The sequence below is a fragment of the Ambystoma mexicanum genome, chromosome 4p (assembly GCF_040938575.1).
Source record: "Ambystoma mexicanum isolate Mex_15411 chromosome 4p, UKY_AmexF1_1, whole genome shotgun sequence".
NCBI classification, from domain to species: Eukaryota; Metazoa; Chordata; class Amphibia; order Caudata; family Ambystomatidae; genus Ambystoma; species Ambystoma mexicanum.
The window spans coordinates 1252985158-1252999578 of NC_090927.1; the positions used below are offsets into that span (position 1 = coordinate 1252985158).

Below are 14421 nucleotides of genomic sequence, written 5' to 3' on the forward strand. Positions count from 1 at the left end.
GTGTTGTCTTTTTCTTTGAAATCTTTTTCTGAATTTCCTTTCTTTAGGAGAATCGCCTCATTTTGAGGTATTTTTCCTTTGATTGAGTGTACAGGGTTGTGTTGTTTACTCATAACGTCGCTTTCCCTGTCATTGCATGAGACCTCTAGCCCGTAGGATTCTAATTCAACTGAGTTTTGTAGAATGTCATTTTTTGCATTCTTAGAGGACAGGAGAAGTTCAACCAAAAATGGGTCAGTTGACAGTGGGAATTTCACGCTCTCGATGTCTTTAGATTTGAAGGAGTGAAGATTTGCAGTTTTTTGTATTATGTCTAAAATCACTCCCCGATTCAAGGCTTTGTGGTGTCCATGGTTTGATCGTAGTCTCAACCAAACCCTTTGGATTTTATTTTCCAACGATGTATTTTGGATTGGTTGATCACATGTTACAGAGGAGTGTTGGGACCCTACTTTGTTTTCCTCGTGATGTGTAAGAATGGCAAGCCTAACAAATTTTCCTTCTCCATTTTGAGTTTTGTCATCGTTTACTTCGGGTATGTTTTTTCCCATCGTATTTGTTAAGGCCGATGACTTAGAAGGAATTGAACTAAATTCCTTGATGGCCACTTGCTTCTTTGATAAGAAAATTGGGGCAATTTTCATGTTTTCATATTGATCTATGGCAATGGTTTTGCCACCAGCTTTATTTTTTCCAAGCTGGAGGTTTTTTTAATGAAGATAGGAGCCCATTTTACTGCTTTTGCTGTAGTCTCTTTTTGGTGTTGTGCATCTAGGTTATTTTTTGCTGGTAGTTTCTCCAGGTTTAGTTGCTGTTTCAATTCCTTTTCAGCCTCTGCGATTTTCTTTTTTAGGTTGTCCTTTTGCCCTATCTCCTCCTCTGTTTGCAAACCAATACTTGCTTTTGTTATTAAGGCTGTGTCATCCAATTGTTTTTCTTCAATCGTTTTGGTTTTTGCAGAAACTTCAGGCCTACATTTCTGATTCACCTTTTCCGTATTAGATTTTTTTTTTTGTGCCGTTGTAAGGGGCTTTAGGATCTTCTATAGTGCTTTCTTGTTCTCCACTGTACCCAGTTGATCGCATTTGTTCTTGTGCGTTTCCTTTCTCTTTTCTGTTTTTGTTATAATTTATTCCTATATTATGTTTCCTTTTTCCTCTAGGTTGTATAGATTTGGATCTCTCTCTCTTTGCAAGGCAATTCCTCCTTTTTCTTCTCCCTCTTGATGTTTGTTCTCCTCGTTCTTGCCATTCTTGCGTTTGTCCCGTTTGAATGCTTTTTTGATTTTCACATTCTTTTTTCTTTTGTGTGTTTTTTCCAACATCTGCGTCTTCCTCTAGTACCGTTGCGAGTCTTAGAAATTCTTCCATTATGGAGTCTGAAAGTGGCGAATCATCAAGTGAATATTCCTGGATTTTTTGTGGAGTTTTTTCTTTTTGGGTTGGGAACGAATGTCCTTTCAAAGTTGATAGAACCTCTTGTAGCAGTCTATTGTTTTGTTTTCCGGTTTCATTTTTTTCTTTCAAGGATTGCTGGATGGATGAGATATCGAGACCTTGCGTTACAGTCTCGAGGTTTAAGGCCTGAATTTGGGTGCTCAATTTTGTGTTAATAGCATTCACCAAACCCACTAAAGTGGAATCGCAAAGTGTAATTTCTTTTGTTATTTCTAGCAATGTCCCATTTTGCGATTGAACCTCTCCTTTTAACATCTCAAAGACTGAGACCAATGAGCTAAGAACAAAATTCAAGGCTTTCAGTGTATCTGCATTTACGTTTGTTTGTGCTTTCTCATCGTTTTTTGTGTCTGTTTCCCTTTGGCCCTGAAAAAGCTGTGTGACATTTGTTGTTGGCTGTAAGTTTTCAGGCATTGGAGAAGGCCCCTTGTCCTCCTCCTGGTATACGGGGCCTTCTTTTTCCAGATTTGTTGATATCGCGTGTATTTCTGTACTGGAAGTGGGGGTCTGCAGAATGCAGAATAAATAAACGTTCGTTTTTAACAAAGTGAAAGCAGGTTTTCAGGCAGCAGCATTCGCCGCTCGGCTGGTTGACTCTGTGCTTTATAGCTGGTAAGGTCACGTGATGAGTCACGTGTGCTGCCCGGGTCCCGCCTCCTCCAGGAAGCGACCTCACGCAAGCAAAAGCACCTGGATGGCTCGCAGTTTCTGCAGAATGCAGAATAAATAAACGTTCGTTTTTAACAAAGTGAAAGCAGGTTTTCAGGCAGCAGCATTCGCCGCTCGGCTGGTTGACTCTGTGCTTTATAGCTGGTAAGGTCACGTGATGAGTCACGTGTGCTGCCCGGGTCCCGCCTCCTCCAGGAAGCGACCTCACGCAAGCAAAAGCACCTGGATGGCTGGCAGTTTCTGCAGAATGCAGAATAAATAAACGTTCGTTTTTAACAAAGTGAAAGCAGGTTTTCAGGCAGCAGCATTCGCCGCTCGGCTGGTTGACTCTGTGCTTTATAGCTGGTAAGGTCACGTGATGAGTCACGTGTGCTGCCCGGGTCCCGCCTCCTCCAGGAAGCGACCTCACGCAAGCAAAAGCACCTGGATGGCTCGCAGTTTCTGCAGAATGCAGAATAAATAAACGTTCGTTTTTAACAAAGTGAAAGCAGGTTTTCAGGCAGCAGCATTCGCCGCTCGGCTGGTTGACTCTGTGCTTTATAGCTGGTAAGGTCACGTGATGAGTCACGTGTGCTGCCCGGGTCCCGCCTCCTCCAGGAAGCGACCTCACGCAAGCAAAAGCACCTGGATGGCTCGCAGTTTCTGCAGAATGCAGAATAAATAAACGTTCGTTTTTAACAAAGTGAAAGCAGGTTTTCAGGCAGCAGCATTCGCCGCTCGGCTGGTTGACTCTGTGCTTTATAGCTGGTAAGGTCACGTGATGAGTCACGTGTGCTGCCCGGGTCCCGCCTCCTCCAGGAAGCGACCTCACGCAAGCAAAAGCACCTGGATGGCTCGCAGTTTCTGCAGAATGCAGAATAAATAAACGTTCGTTTTTAACAAAGTGAAAGCAGGTTTTCAGGTAGCAGCATTCGCCGCTCGGCTGGTTGACTCTGTGCTTTATAGCTGGTAAGGTCACGTGATGAGTCACGTGTGCTGCCCGGGTCCCGCCTCCTCCAGGAAGCGACCTCACGCAAGCAAAAGCACCTGGATGGCTCGCAGTTTCTGCAGAATGCAGAATAAATAAACGTTCGTTTTTAACAAAGTGAAAGCAGGTTTTCAGGCAGCAGCAGTGAGTATATATTTTGTGTATTTTACACGGGCAAAGTCCATCACAAATTATTTACATGATTTTCCAATCTGTGTTTTAATTCATTTGCAGCAAGGCTTTATTGAGATTTATTTACATGACCAGAAGACACTTAAAGACCATAACAGCGCAACAATAATTGAACTCCAAATGGTTATTGCCACTAACTGGCAATTTGAATATTAAGCTGCATAAATTATAGTCTAAAGGTGACGGGCAAAACTTCCCGGGTTATACTACTTGATGCACGATAGATAAAAAAGGAATCATTTAAGTAGTAGATTAAGGGGACTGTCCACCAATTATGTCATTTTGCATCCCAGCATCAGGTGTTTTTATACATGGGGGTTATAAATCCAGGTTAGCCTTGCCCTTTGAGCACTCGGCACAGTGCAGTTATGGGGTACCTTACCGCATGCCACACAATTTGCTATATTGGACAACATTAACTTAAACTGTGATTGACTATCAATGGGAAGTTTAATTTTATTTGAAGAAAGTTGACATATTCTTTGTCTTCTGTCTGTATGTCCTCTTCAATTCTTGATTATATAAATATCTCAATGATCTTATGATCCATTGACATTTGTTCGCCTTATTTTATTTATTTTAAATACTGTGGTGTGCGATAAGGTCATGTGCAGTAGAAATTATACATTAGCATATTGTTATATAGAATTCTACAGAGATTCACACTGTACTAACATCACGAATATGATACTTTGAGAGTTAAATTTGTGGACCAAGTACGGTGAGAAACCAGACTGTATTCTCCCACCCACTCCCTCAGGATCTCCCATTCAGATGGCCTGGGAAGGGCCTTTGCTTTTGGATCCCGACCCTGGGGGAGGACACGCGAGGGAGGATCACCTGAGTGGAGGTTCACAGGGGATTGGGAGGTGGATACCCAAGGGCAAGACATGGTATTCCCCCCAGTCCTAACACCCCAACCTACTCTCCCTCAGCCTTTATGGGGTATTTCCAATCGCACCCCAACTCCCCCTCCCCATTATTTCAAACAAATACAGAGATGATGAAGAGGTGTTTAAAATCAGCAAAGATTACCCATGGGAATAACAGTACGACATCCATTCATCGCCTGTTTTTTTTTTTTTTTGCTGCATTTTTTGCAGCTGATTTTTCACCGCATAAACCTAGCGAAAAATATGGGGGGGTTTAGTAAAGGGATATAGGGTGTAGGGGGGGGGCTAGATTGTAAATGGGTGGAAAGGGGGGTAGCCCACCCAACAAAAAAAAAAATCAATTTGAGTTTTGCAGCAAAACAAATCCGCAGTAAAAAAATGCGGCAAAAACAAAATGGGTGATGGAATGACATAGAACCGGAATAACATGGGGAAAATTAGGTAAACCTATCATAGAAACACAAAGTGTCCCATTAATAGAGTCAGGCAGGGTCAGGCATTTGATAGTAAGCATTCACATCTGACTCCACTTCACTGGTCTTTTCACTATAAAAGGTGTGGTTTGACACAGATGTATGAGCAAGCAGGAGAGCAAGCTGAGAGGAGAACTGAGATGCGAGAGTTGCCCAGGACCAGAGGCCAGAGACTGGGATGCCGAGATGCAGAGACTGAGGAACTGCAGTGCGAGAGAGCAAAAGCGTAGTGAGGGAGCCGTGTCTCCAGGGGTCAGAGTATGGGAACCGAGAGGTGTTCTGGTCCCCTGCAGAATCTGCGTATGCGAATGCTCGTACCCCTGGGCCGGTGAGACAGCCCAGGAGTGTCCAAGGGGCAGGCGGTGAGACCCAGACCTCAGAACGAAGTGCCCTGTGCACCCAAAGTGCAGAATTCAGCCCAGTGTGTTTGAATGCATTGCAGAGCCAGGTTGTGAAGTTTTCAAAGAGTGTAAAGACATTGATACAAGTAACATTGTGAAGTAAAAGCACGAAAAAAAAGACGCGCGTGTGTAAGAAGTAAAAGTGGAAAATAAAAATAATGCGAATGCAAAGGGGGCTAGATGCCCGTGGAAAAGGTGCAAGAGGCAGGAAAGTAAAAGGAAAAGGTGAAAGAGGCAGGAAAGGAAAGAATGATGCAAAAAAGGGGTGCAAATGACCCAGAAAGACAGGAACGAGCACAGAGGTGCACAGTAAAGCAGAAAGAATGCAAGAGGGATGACAACATAACAGAAACTAAGGACAGTGCAAGTGTGCACAACCAAAGGGAAAGGAGCACACAAAAACAAAGAGGGCCAAGAGGGTCAGAGTGGTCGCGCAGATGAAAAGCAAAGAGCATGGAATTTTCAAAAGCCTTTGATTCCACCCCATAAGCTGGTGTTTGGAACTAGAGGGGCACAAGCTTGAGGAAGGGCCCCCTGAGAGATTAAGAAGGAACTGTGATACTTATTGCTTAGTGTTTTGGAAAGATGGAAGAGGCCTGAGCTTGGGGAAGGTAACCCTGAGAGGCTCATTCAAGAAAGTAAAGTGAACAAGTTAAAGTTTGGGGAAGGGCACCCCAAGGAACTCAGACTTTGAAGGTATCAGGTAATAATATCCCCATATATATGGTCGCCGTAAATAATATCGCCGGGAAAATGTCGTGGCGATATTATTTGGGTGACCATATATATATGGGGACAGGGGCAAAAAAATAAAAAATGCTTTAAAAAGTTTTGGGGTTGCGGGGTGTCCCCCGCATGTTCCATGCAATAATGTCGCCACAAAAAACGGCCATTTTTCGGCGATATTTTTGCATGGCAAGATGTTTGTGGCAACATTATTACATGGAACCACATTGAAGGTATTGGAATTCACTGGAAGGGCCCTGTGGAGAAGGTCTTTCCAACAGCCCTGTCTAGCGAGTACATCTTTGTGACATTGACCAAATTGCACCTTGTGAGAAGACCATTTGATACTAACTCTGGTTTTGCCATTTTTCCTTTTCAAAAAGACTTCCCATCACTTTTTTGTACAGCATAGGTTTAGAGACAGACAGAATTTTGTTTTGGACTATTAGACAAAGACAGCCATTAGAAACATCAGTTAGGGCCAGTCAGGCATTCCACCAACCCAGGAACCTTAGTAAATAAAGGTTTTAAAAAATATACTTTTGAGTATGTGTCTCTCTTGATACCATGCCTGTCTGCCAGTGCATATTACAGAGCCCTGAAGAAGAGAAGTAATCCTCAAAACACTTGTCGGCTCAAAACATTTCACTCAAAACTGTTGGGTTCATGGCCCAATATTTAAAATGCATTCAAGCATGTATACAATGTTTAGACACCGTTTCAGGCACAATAATTTTAATTGATTTCAAAATGCACTTCAGTCTGTAACACCAGGCAATAAACATCACTTGCACTTATTGACAATAGAATCATTGCTCAACCTTTTTTTTGATCCACACCACTATTAATGCAAGAGGTTGAGCGCATTTGAAACTTGAAGTCACAGTGACTATATGCTTGAAGGGTGCTAGATCTCCCATGAAAGTCAGGTGGCTTTTCCTGCCCAGATAACCCACGATACTACCAGGCCTCTCGATTACAGATACTTAATGAGTGGGTGTTTCCCCTGGCAACAAAGGCATGAAAAACAAATGAGGAAGTTGTGGTGGGGCAACCACTTTGATAGATGTTGTGGCTGCTTCAAGAGATAGGCCTCTAGCGGTAAGAGATACCACCAGTGATAAGAGTTTTGGACAGGATCTCAATCAAAGTGGAGCTCACAACCTTCCCAAGTTCGGCTATCCTGATATTTGGGAACCCCCAGTTTACACCAGCCTACAGAAACCCCAGCTTCCAGAACTGGGAGACCGGAGGCTGTGAGTTTATTGGTCATGTGTGTACCGGTGGCTGGATAAAGACATTTCAAGAATGCAAAGAGTTGTTAAGGGTTGATGAGACAAAGATTTAAATACCGCCAGCTGGGACATTGGGTCCATCACACTTCTGAGTGTAGGAGCAACCAACATGTTCTCAGCGCTTGAGACTCTGATCTTCTCTGCCAGCTCTTCTAAGGGTCCGATTTCCAAAATATATAATTCACTTCTCTCATAGCACACGACTTTAGAGCATCACACAATGGTTTGGCATAATGACTTGGGGCGGAACTTGCTCCTGAAAGAATGGGAACACATCTGCATTCATACAACCTATGTGTGTATCCGGCATAGAGAGCAACCATATAAGATGCTTAATAGTACCAGCCACCATTTAGGCTGAGCACATATTGCGTTGATGAGATAGGGGTAACGCAGCGGGATATGGAGGTGCGGGTTCATTCATGCATGTTTGGTGGACTTGTCCTAAATTAATACACTGCTTGGACCTCCTGTTTAAAGGAATGGCCATCCTTGAGACATCAATACTTAGAAACCCAATGCTGGATCTTTCGGGAACACAATAAGAAGAACAAAAAGCTACCCAAGAGATCAGCTGAACTAATGGTGAAGGCCCTTTTAGTGGCGAGATTAACCATTGCACAATTGTGGACATCCCAGAGGCGCCCATATTTAATAGACTGGTATGCTAAGCTGTGGGGCATCAAACTCAATGAAAACCTTCCCACTTGCTAAAGGGAGACCTTACAAATTATGCAGCGGTTTGGTAGCCGTTCCTAGAATTTGCAGGAAGCACAATAAAGACACTACATGCCCCATCAGATTAGGCTATTGGATCTCATATGTTTGAATCTAGGGAATGGGCCCAGGAAATGAATGGGGAGGACAAAGTGCACTGTGTGAAGGCCATCTGTAACTGAAGCCTTAGTGCATGAACCACAAGTCTGCTGATGTATCCACAATGCTGACAAGATCGGTTTGCTTAAGTGCTTAAATAGCTCTGTGGTTAGGAGGGTGTGGGAAGAGGAGGGGGGGGGGGTGTTATGATACAATTTTGCACTTTAAGAGTTTTATGGAGTCGTGGTTTAACAACCTTTCTTATATGTATGTTTGTTACTAAATAACAAGTACCTTGAGATGGTGCGCATCAATCTTGATTTATTTCAAATTTCTGTAGCACTTATACTGCGGTTTTCACATATCGATGTTTTTCAATGATTATCACAAATGATTTCACATTTGCTGTTAATTGCACAGTATATTGAACCTTATTTATATATCAATCCCTCTTTCCTGTTAGATTCACAGGCTTGTCTCAATTTCCTGTTAGTATTCAGACTTGCCACAATTTGTTCTTGTATTTTTATCCCCCTACACGTGTTTCCCCATATTGTGTGATGGTTCTTCAGGAGGGATTCTTGGATACTTATGTTTGCATTACATTTAGTTTTCTGTATTTAAATCGATCCTTATGGTTTATTTGTGTGGTGTTGCTGTCTGTGCTTGTGTTTCATGATAATCATGTCAATTTGACATGCGTAAACCATCGCGAGAAACAAATTCAACAAATGGAGATAAACTGAACGCCAACAACAAATGGAAGATTAAATGAAAAACTTGCACAGACAGCAACACCACAGAAAAAAACCATAAGGATCAATTTAAATACAGAAAACAAAATGCTCTTCCAGCTTGTAAACTCAACAATCAGTTCAATTCTCTTAATTCTAAAAAAAAAACAGTTCCAGGTCGACTTTACAATCCTTCAGGTTTAGTTTATACAGATAGCTTTCTTTCCCCATTTACTTCAGCAATCTAATTCATAAGTGGAGATTCTTTATCTTTACCTCCGTTGGCTTTTCCAGACAGAGTACCGTCGCCCTAAGCACATTTATCAGACCACATGGTCCACCCCTTACAGGTAAGGCAACTAATAACCTGTGGCTTCCTTGCCCACACAGGTTTTTCTCTCAATACACCTGTGCTTTGGTTTGCATTCACTTTGACTTCTCCTTGACAGTCGTTTGGCTTTGCCTCAGTGTGCTCTTCAACACAATTCACTCCGTGGTGCTCACTCTCTTCCACCACCTTGCTTATACAATCTTCATAAGTGCTCATCACTTGCTTTTCGCTTTATTCATAAAGATTTATTCTTTGTCTTTAAATGTTCATTTTGTGTGTTCATTTCATTTGTAGGTTTATCAAAGCTTTCCTTTAGTTCGGTATTCAATAATGCTCACCTTATATTTAGATTCCTTTACTAATAGTTCAAAGCTTGTTCATGGTGTTAAAAAAAAAAAAAAAATAAATAAATAAATAAAAAAAAATCTAAAAAAAAAATCACTTTGGGTTCACCAGTAATTTCACCCATTTTTCAGTTCATCCGGCATTACCATAAGCCCAGTGTGGCTCCAGGAGTACCCCGGAACAAGTGTTCCCTTCAATGCACTCATCGGTCCCCAGCGGCTCCTCCGGGCATCCTCCCTCTTCTTTCTCCTGGCATTCGGCACCTCTGCGCACACTTCTCTGGAGCTCCGCTTGCCTTCTGCAGATCTGGCTGTGGGTTGCCGGTAGCTCTGCTCATCACTGGCAGATGCTACTGGTGGCCTGCATAACTCTGGGTTCTTCCTTGCCCCACAGCTCTGGCTGTGGGCACCATGCAGAGGAGTCTCCAACGGCTTCAACCCTCTGATGCCCCGCTTGGGCCCCGGCATCACGGTTTCTCCTCCACAATAGGCGGCTTCCTTGCTTCCAGGCAGGACTCTGCTCGGCAGCCCTCTTCTGGGCAGTAATTCTCCCCTCTCAGGCCTGTCTCTGCCAGCCCGACTTCTCACCTGCTGGTCTCCCCTTCCTTGCTGGCAGCTCCACCTTTTATGCACCTGTGACCTGTTCAGGTTGCAGGTGCAAGCTCTTCAGTTCAATTGCATGACCACAATTACTTAGGCTCTCTGGACATGCCTGACCTTTGCAATCGTTTCCAGGCCTCTTCCTCGTCACAATGCCAGAGTGGTGTAACTGAATGTTAATGTGTACAACTCCTAGTCACCACTTCCTCATCCCGGGTGTGGTGTGACTGAGGGGAACTATGCACACATCTTGGTTGTTCTTTTACTTTTTTGGCCTGATGTTTTTCTGAAACAATATTAGGGGGTTGATATGTGTTTACCTTCCCTGAATAAGGAAACATCCTCCCATTTAACCTCTTCATAATGTCAATATATTGATGGCATTTTCTAGTCTTCTCGAGAGGAAGAAAAGGGAAAAGGATGACAATATCCCAGAAAGGCTGCTGGGACTGAAGGTGCATCATGACAATTAAATGGGGGATTCCGCGTCTCACCCAAAGACATCCCTCTTTCATTCCCCAAGTCTCTTCTACTCAGGTGATCCTCCCTCGCATATCCATCCCCAGGGTTGGGATTCAAAAGCAATGGTCCTTCCCTGGCCACTTGAGCAGAGTATATTGGGGAGAAGGAAGCAAGTACCCACTCAGGTTCCTCATAAAGGTCAACTGTTCCTCTATTGTGTGTATTTCCTTGGGAGCGAGTTCCAGTGTTTAGTTGAGATGTATGAGAAGTCCGATCCCCCCCAAATTTGGTTTCATGTTTTTTGACTGGCAGCCAGTGGAATGATCTTGGTGCTGGTGCAATGTGGGCTCTTACCAAGTCAGAGAAACAGTGCTGCTGTGTTCTGTATCTGTTGCAGTGTTTAAGCAAGATCGTCTGGCATTCCAAGATAGATGCTGTTGGCGTAGTCTATTCTTGATATGACGAGAGAGATGAAGGCAAGTATTCTGCGTGGGAAGGTGTTAGGCAAAGTTTGAATGCAGTACCATCTGGGAACACTACAAACAACTATGACTACAGGTATAGGCAACCCAACCTTTGGTATAAGCTTGTACTACACAGTTTTGGTAGCGTGTTGAGCAGCCAGGCTTATCTCAAGAGGGGAAATGTGAGCTGTAATGGAGTTACGCAAAGATTCACAGTTACAGGTATTCAAATAAACTCTTACACTCAAGGTTTCTTGCATAAACAATTAAGAATTTATTTATCAGTCAGTTATAAAGCCTTCTTCAGAAAGGAGCAATAGACTAGTAACACACAAATATACTTCAATGCTGTACACTCCGAGTTTCTGGATCAGACAAGGCCCTTTTGGGATGGCCCACAGGCACAACCTACACCCACAGGTGACTTCAGTATCAAGGATGCTGGGGACATTAATACCTTACTGTTGGCATACAGAATACTCTTTAAAAAGTAAGTAAAAGGCAAACATTATTAGAACACAAGAAATATAAATAGTCATAAGCAGGGCAAATACTTTCAGATAGCTCTTAGAAGAGTCATTCAATTCAATAGGCTAAGCCAAAGTCAATAGGCCAAAGTCGTTGTATAGGAGGTAGCACTTCAGGTAAGTAAATGGAAAAGCCTTTGCACAAGTTCTTAGGAGTCTTTGAGAAGAAGAAGAATCGAATGTAGGGCCACAAGCTAATTACACTTGTGAGTTGCAGAAGTTACAAGCACTTCTACAGTAAGAGGTAAGTTCTCTTATGCTAGTTTTACAGTACCTTAGTAAAGAAGAAAAAGATGCAGCTGAGGACTTCTGTTCCCGTACAGCTCTGCAGATCTCACTGTTCCTGGGCCTCCATCGTGGGGACAAGCTGGAGGACGTCAGGGGACTCCTGCACTGTACTGGCACCGTCAAAGGTGGCAACCGGCAAACTTTACTTTCAGTGGCTGTTTCGCATTTCAGCTCCTTGCGGTACAGCAAATAGCAATAAGCGCAGTTCCTGGCTTTCAAGGTGGACTTTCCTCACATCTGAGGTCCCGCACTCAACTGAGGGGGGGGTCAGGCTTGGTCAGTCCTGCTTCGTGGGAGTGCAGAGGATCTTCCAAAAGCTTTCGGTCAGTTTACAAGCAACGCACACAATCTGATGTCCCTCTCCCTGGCTCTACGGTTTCCTGCAGCACTCTGAGGAAATGCAACCAGCTCCGAGATGGGTGTCCAGGTGGCTTACTTGGGAGTTGATTGGTCCCACCAACTCAAAAGGGAGAAGTCGTCCTTGCAGGGCTTCTCTGTAGATGCGAACTAGGCGATTCGGACCTGCAGCAGGGCTTCACTGTGCAAACCAACGGTCCAGGAGTTGCAGCAGCCGTCCTCTTCAAGCTCTTCTTCGGTTCCTTTGTCCAGTGGTAGACTCTGCCTTCCAAGCCAAGAGGCTCGCCTTTTATTCAGTTCTCTCCCATTCATTCCAACCTAGCTGCCACTCACCCAGCAGGGTGGCTGTCCTTGCCAGACAGTCAGCCAGTCAATCGCCAAAGAGTGCATTTGGGTCTCTTGGTAGACTATGTACAGGGAGTTTCTGGCACCTCCATCACTTCCTGCCTACCCCAGACACTCTGGAGCCAGAGACGGGTTTCACTCCTGAAGCCCGTCAAAGGCGAATGAACAAAGAGACCAAACCTGGTTTGGCGTGCAGAGAAAAACTCTAGGACCTTTCCACAAAGACCTGGTGAAAAAAGAAGACCGGGCACCATTTTAACAACGATGGCTAGATGCCATTTTGAAAAAGATGGCTCCCGCGGTTAACGTTACTGGGGCCGCGAACGGTTGCGGTAAATGCAAACCTTGGTAGTTCAAAACAAAACCACTGCCACCAGTCAGTCAATTGAGGAAAGGGCAAGATAAAATATGTCACATGAGCATTTAGACACAGGGGAAACCAAGTAACCCCTCCAGCACTCAATTGTAAGAAAGGGAGTACTGGGTCTAGCAAGTACAATGCTAAGTATAGTCAATTTCACTCTACTGTTCTGGGAAACAGTAGTTTATCTCAGAGAAGGTTTTTAAACCTTGGGAAATCTAAAAGACTTCCCTGTGCCACTGCACTGAAGGTGCTTTGTGATACAATTGGAAAAGATGATGCCTTTGGAGTTGGTTAGACTCCATAACCAAAAAGAAACAAACGCAGAAAACAAATTGAAAAGTTCAAAGTCCCAAAGTTTAGCAAAAGAGCTGGAGGGCTCTAAGGTGGGAGGAATTGGCTAATTTTTGAGAATCCTCCCTAACAGAAGGTGAGAAAGGGTAATTTTCATTTGACTGTGCGTAGATGGAAGCATTTCATCACTACTGTATTGACTTGGGGTTCTAGTGTTGGGTCACTGTCCATTAATATACCGAGATTTTAAATTACTTTGAATGCTTCCAGTCAGTTTCCCATCTCGGTTGCCAATGGTATGTGCTTTTGAACTGGGAGGTTGTTTGATGTGGTCATAATGTTTGCTTTGTTTGGGTTGAGTTTAAGGATGTTGGTGCTCATCCATCCCTTTATTTGTGTGAGGCAGTTTATAAGGATTTGGTCCATCACTGGTCTTGATTTTGTAGATAATTTGTGTTTCATCTGCGTAGTTGCAGCAAGTGAGACCATGTCCTTTGATGTGTTTCATGAATGAGGTAATGTAAATGTTGAAGAGTAGAGGTGAAAGGGATCAGCCTTATGGAACCCCACTGATGGTTGTGCAAGGAGCTGAGCTGAAGGGTAGTAACCAGTTCATTTCCAAACAGTCAGGTAGAACTTTAGCCATAGTAGTGCAGTGTGGCGTATCACTAATTCATGGATTCTTTGGATGAGGGCTACGTGTTTGACATTTTCAATTTTTAGGTCGTCCTAGATGGAGTGTAGTGCCAATTCCGTTCCTCTCATAGGTATGAAACCGACTTCTGCATGGTCCAGGAGATGGTTGGTTTCTACATGTGCCAGGATTTGTCACTATATATAGGTTTCTAGGAGTTTTGACGGTTTAGGGATGCTTGATATGGCCCGTAGTTGGTCATGCTCTACATTTCCTGAGGGATTGTTCAAAAGTGGTTTAATGTGGGCCTCTCGATCGGTTGCTGTTGCCAGCCAGTGGTTCATGAGGTTGCAGAAATATTCAGCAGGAGTCCCTATGCAGAGAATGTTCTTGTAGATTTCTGGTGGGCAATGGTATACTGGTGATACACCTTTATTGCTTTCCTTCTGTCGAGATCGGTGTGACGTAGTTCAGTCTTGTGGTTGTCTGTGGAGTTGGGTTGTTGGAAAAGTTGTTGCTCGAGTTCTTGGACACAGTGTTGATTACTTGTTGGATGTTTATGAATTTGTTTTTTTAAGTGGTTTGCAAGGTCATCACATAGTTTCTGTGACAGAGTGGGTGTGTTATTGCAAGCTGTCAGGGTTCTCATCTTATTCATGAACATCTCGGTCTATGTATTGCTTGCTTTTAAGGTGCGGTCAGCATAGTTTTGTTTTTTCACATTCAGGATTTCATCTTTATAGAGTCCTATCTGTTTCTGGTATGCCATTGTGTCCTGTCTGTTGTAATCT

General features: G+C 43.6%; 1 protein-coding gene across 1 annotated transcript in view; it reads right to left on the reverse strand.

Annotated features, from left to right (window-relative positions):
- Positions 1–14421, reverse strand: part of PSEN2 (presenilin 2) — a 609714-nt gene that overhangs the window by 243664 nt on the left and 351629 nt on the right. The window lies entirely within an intron of this gene.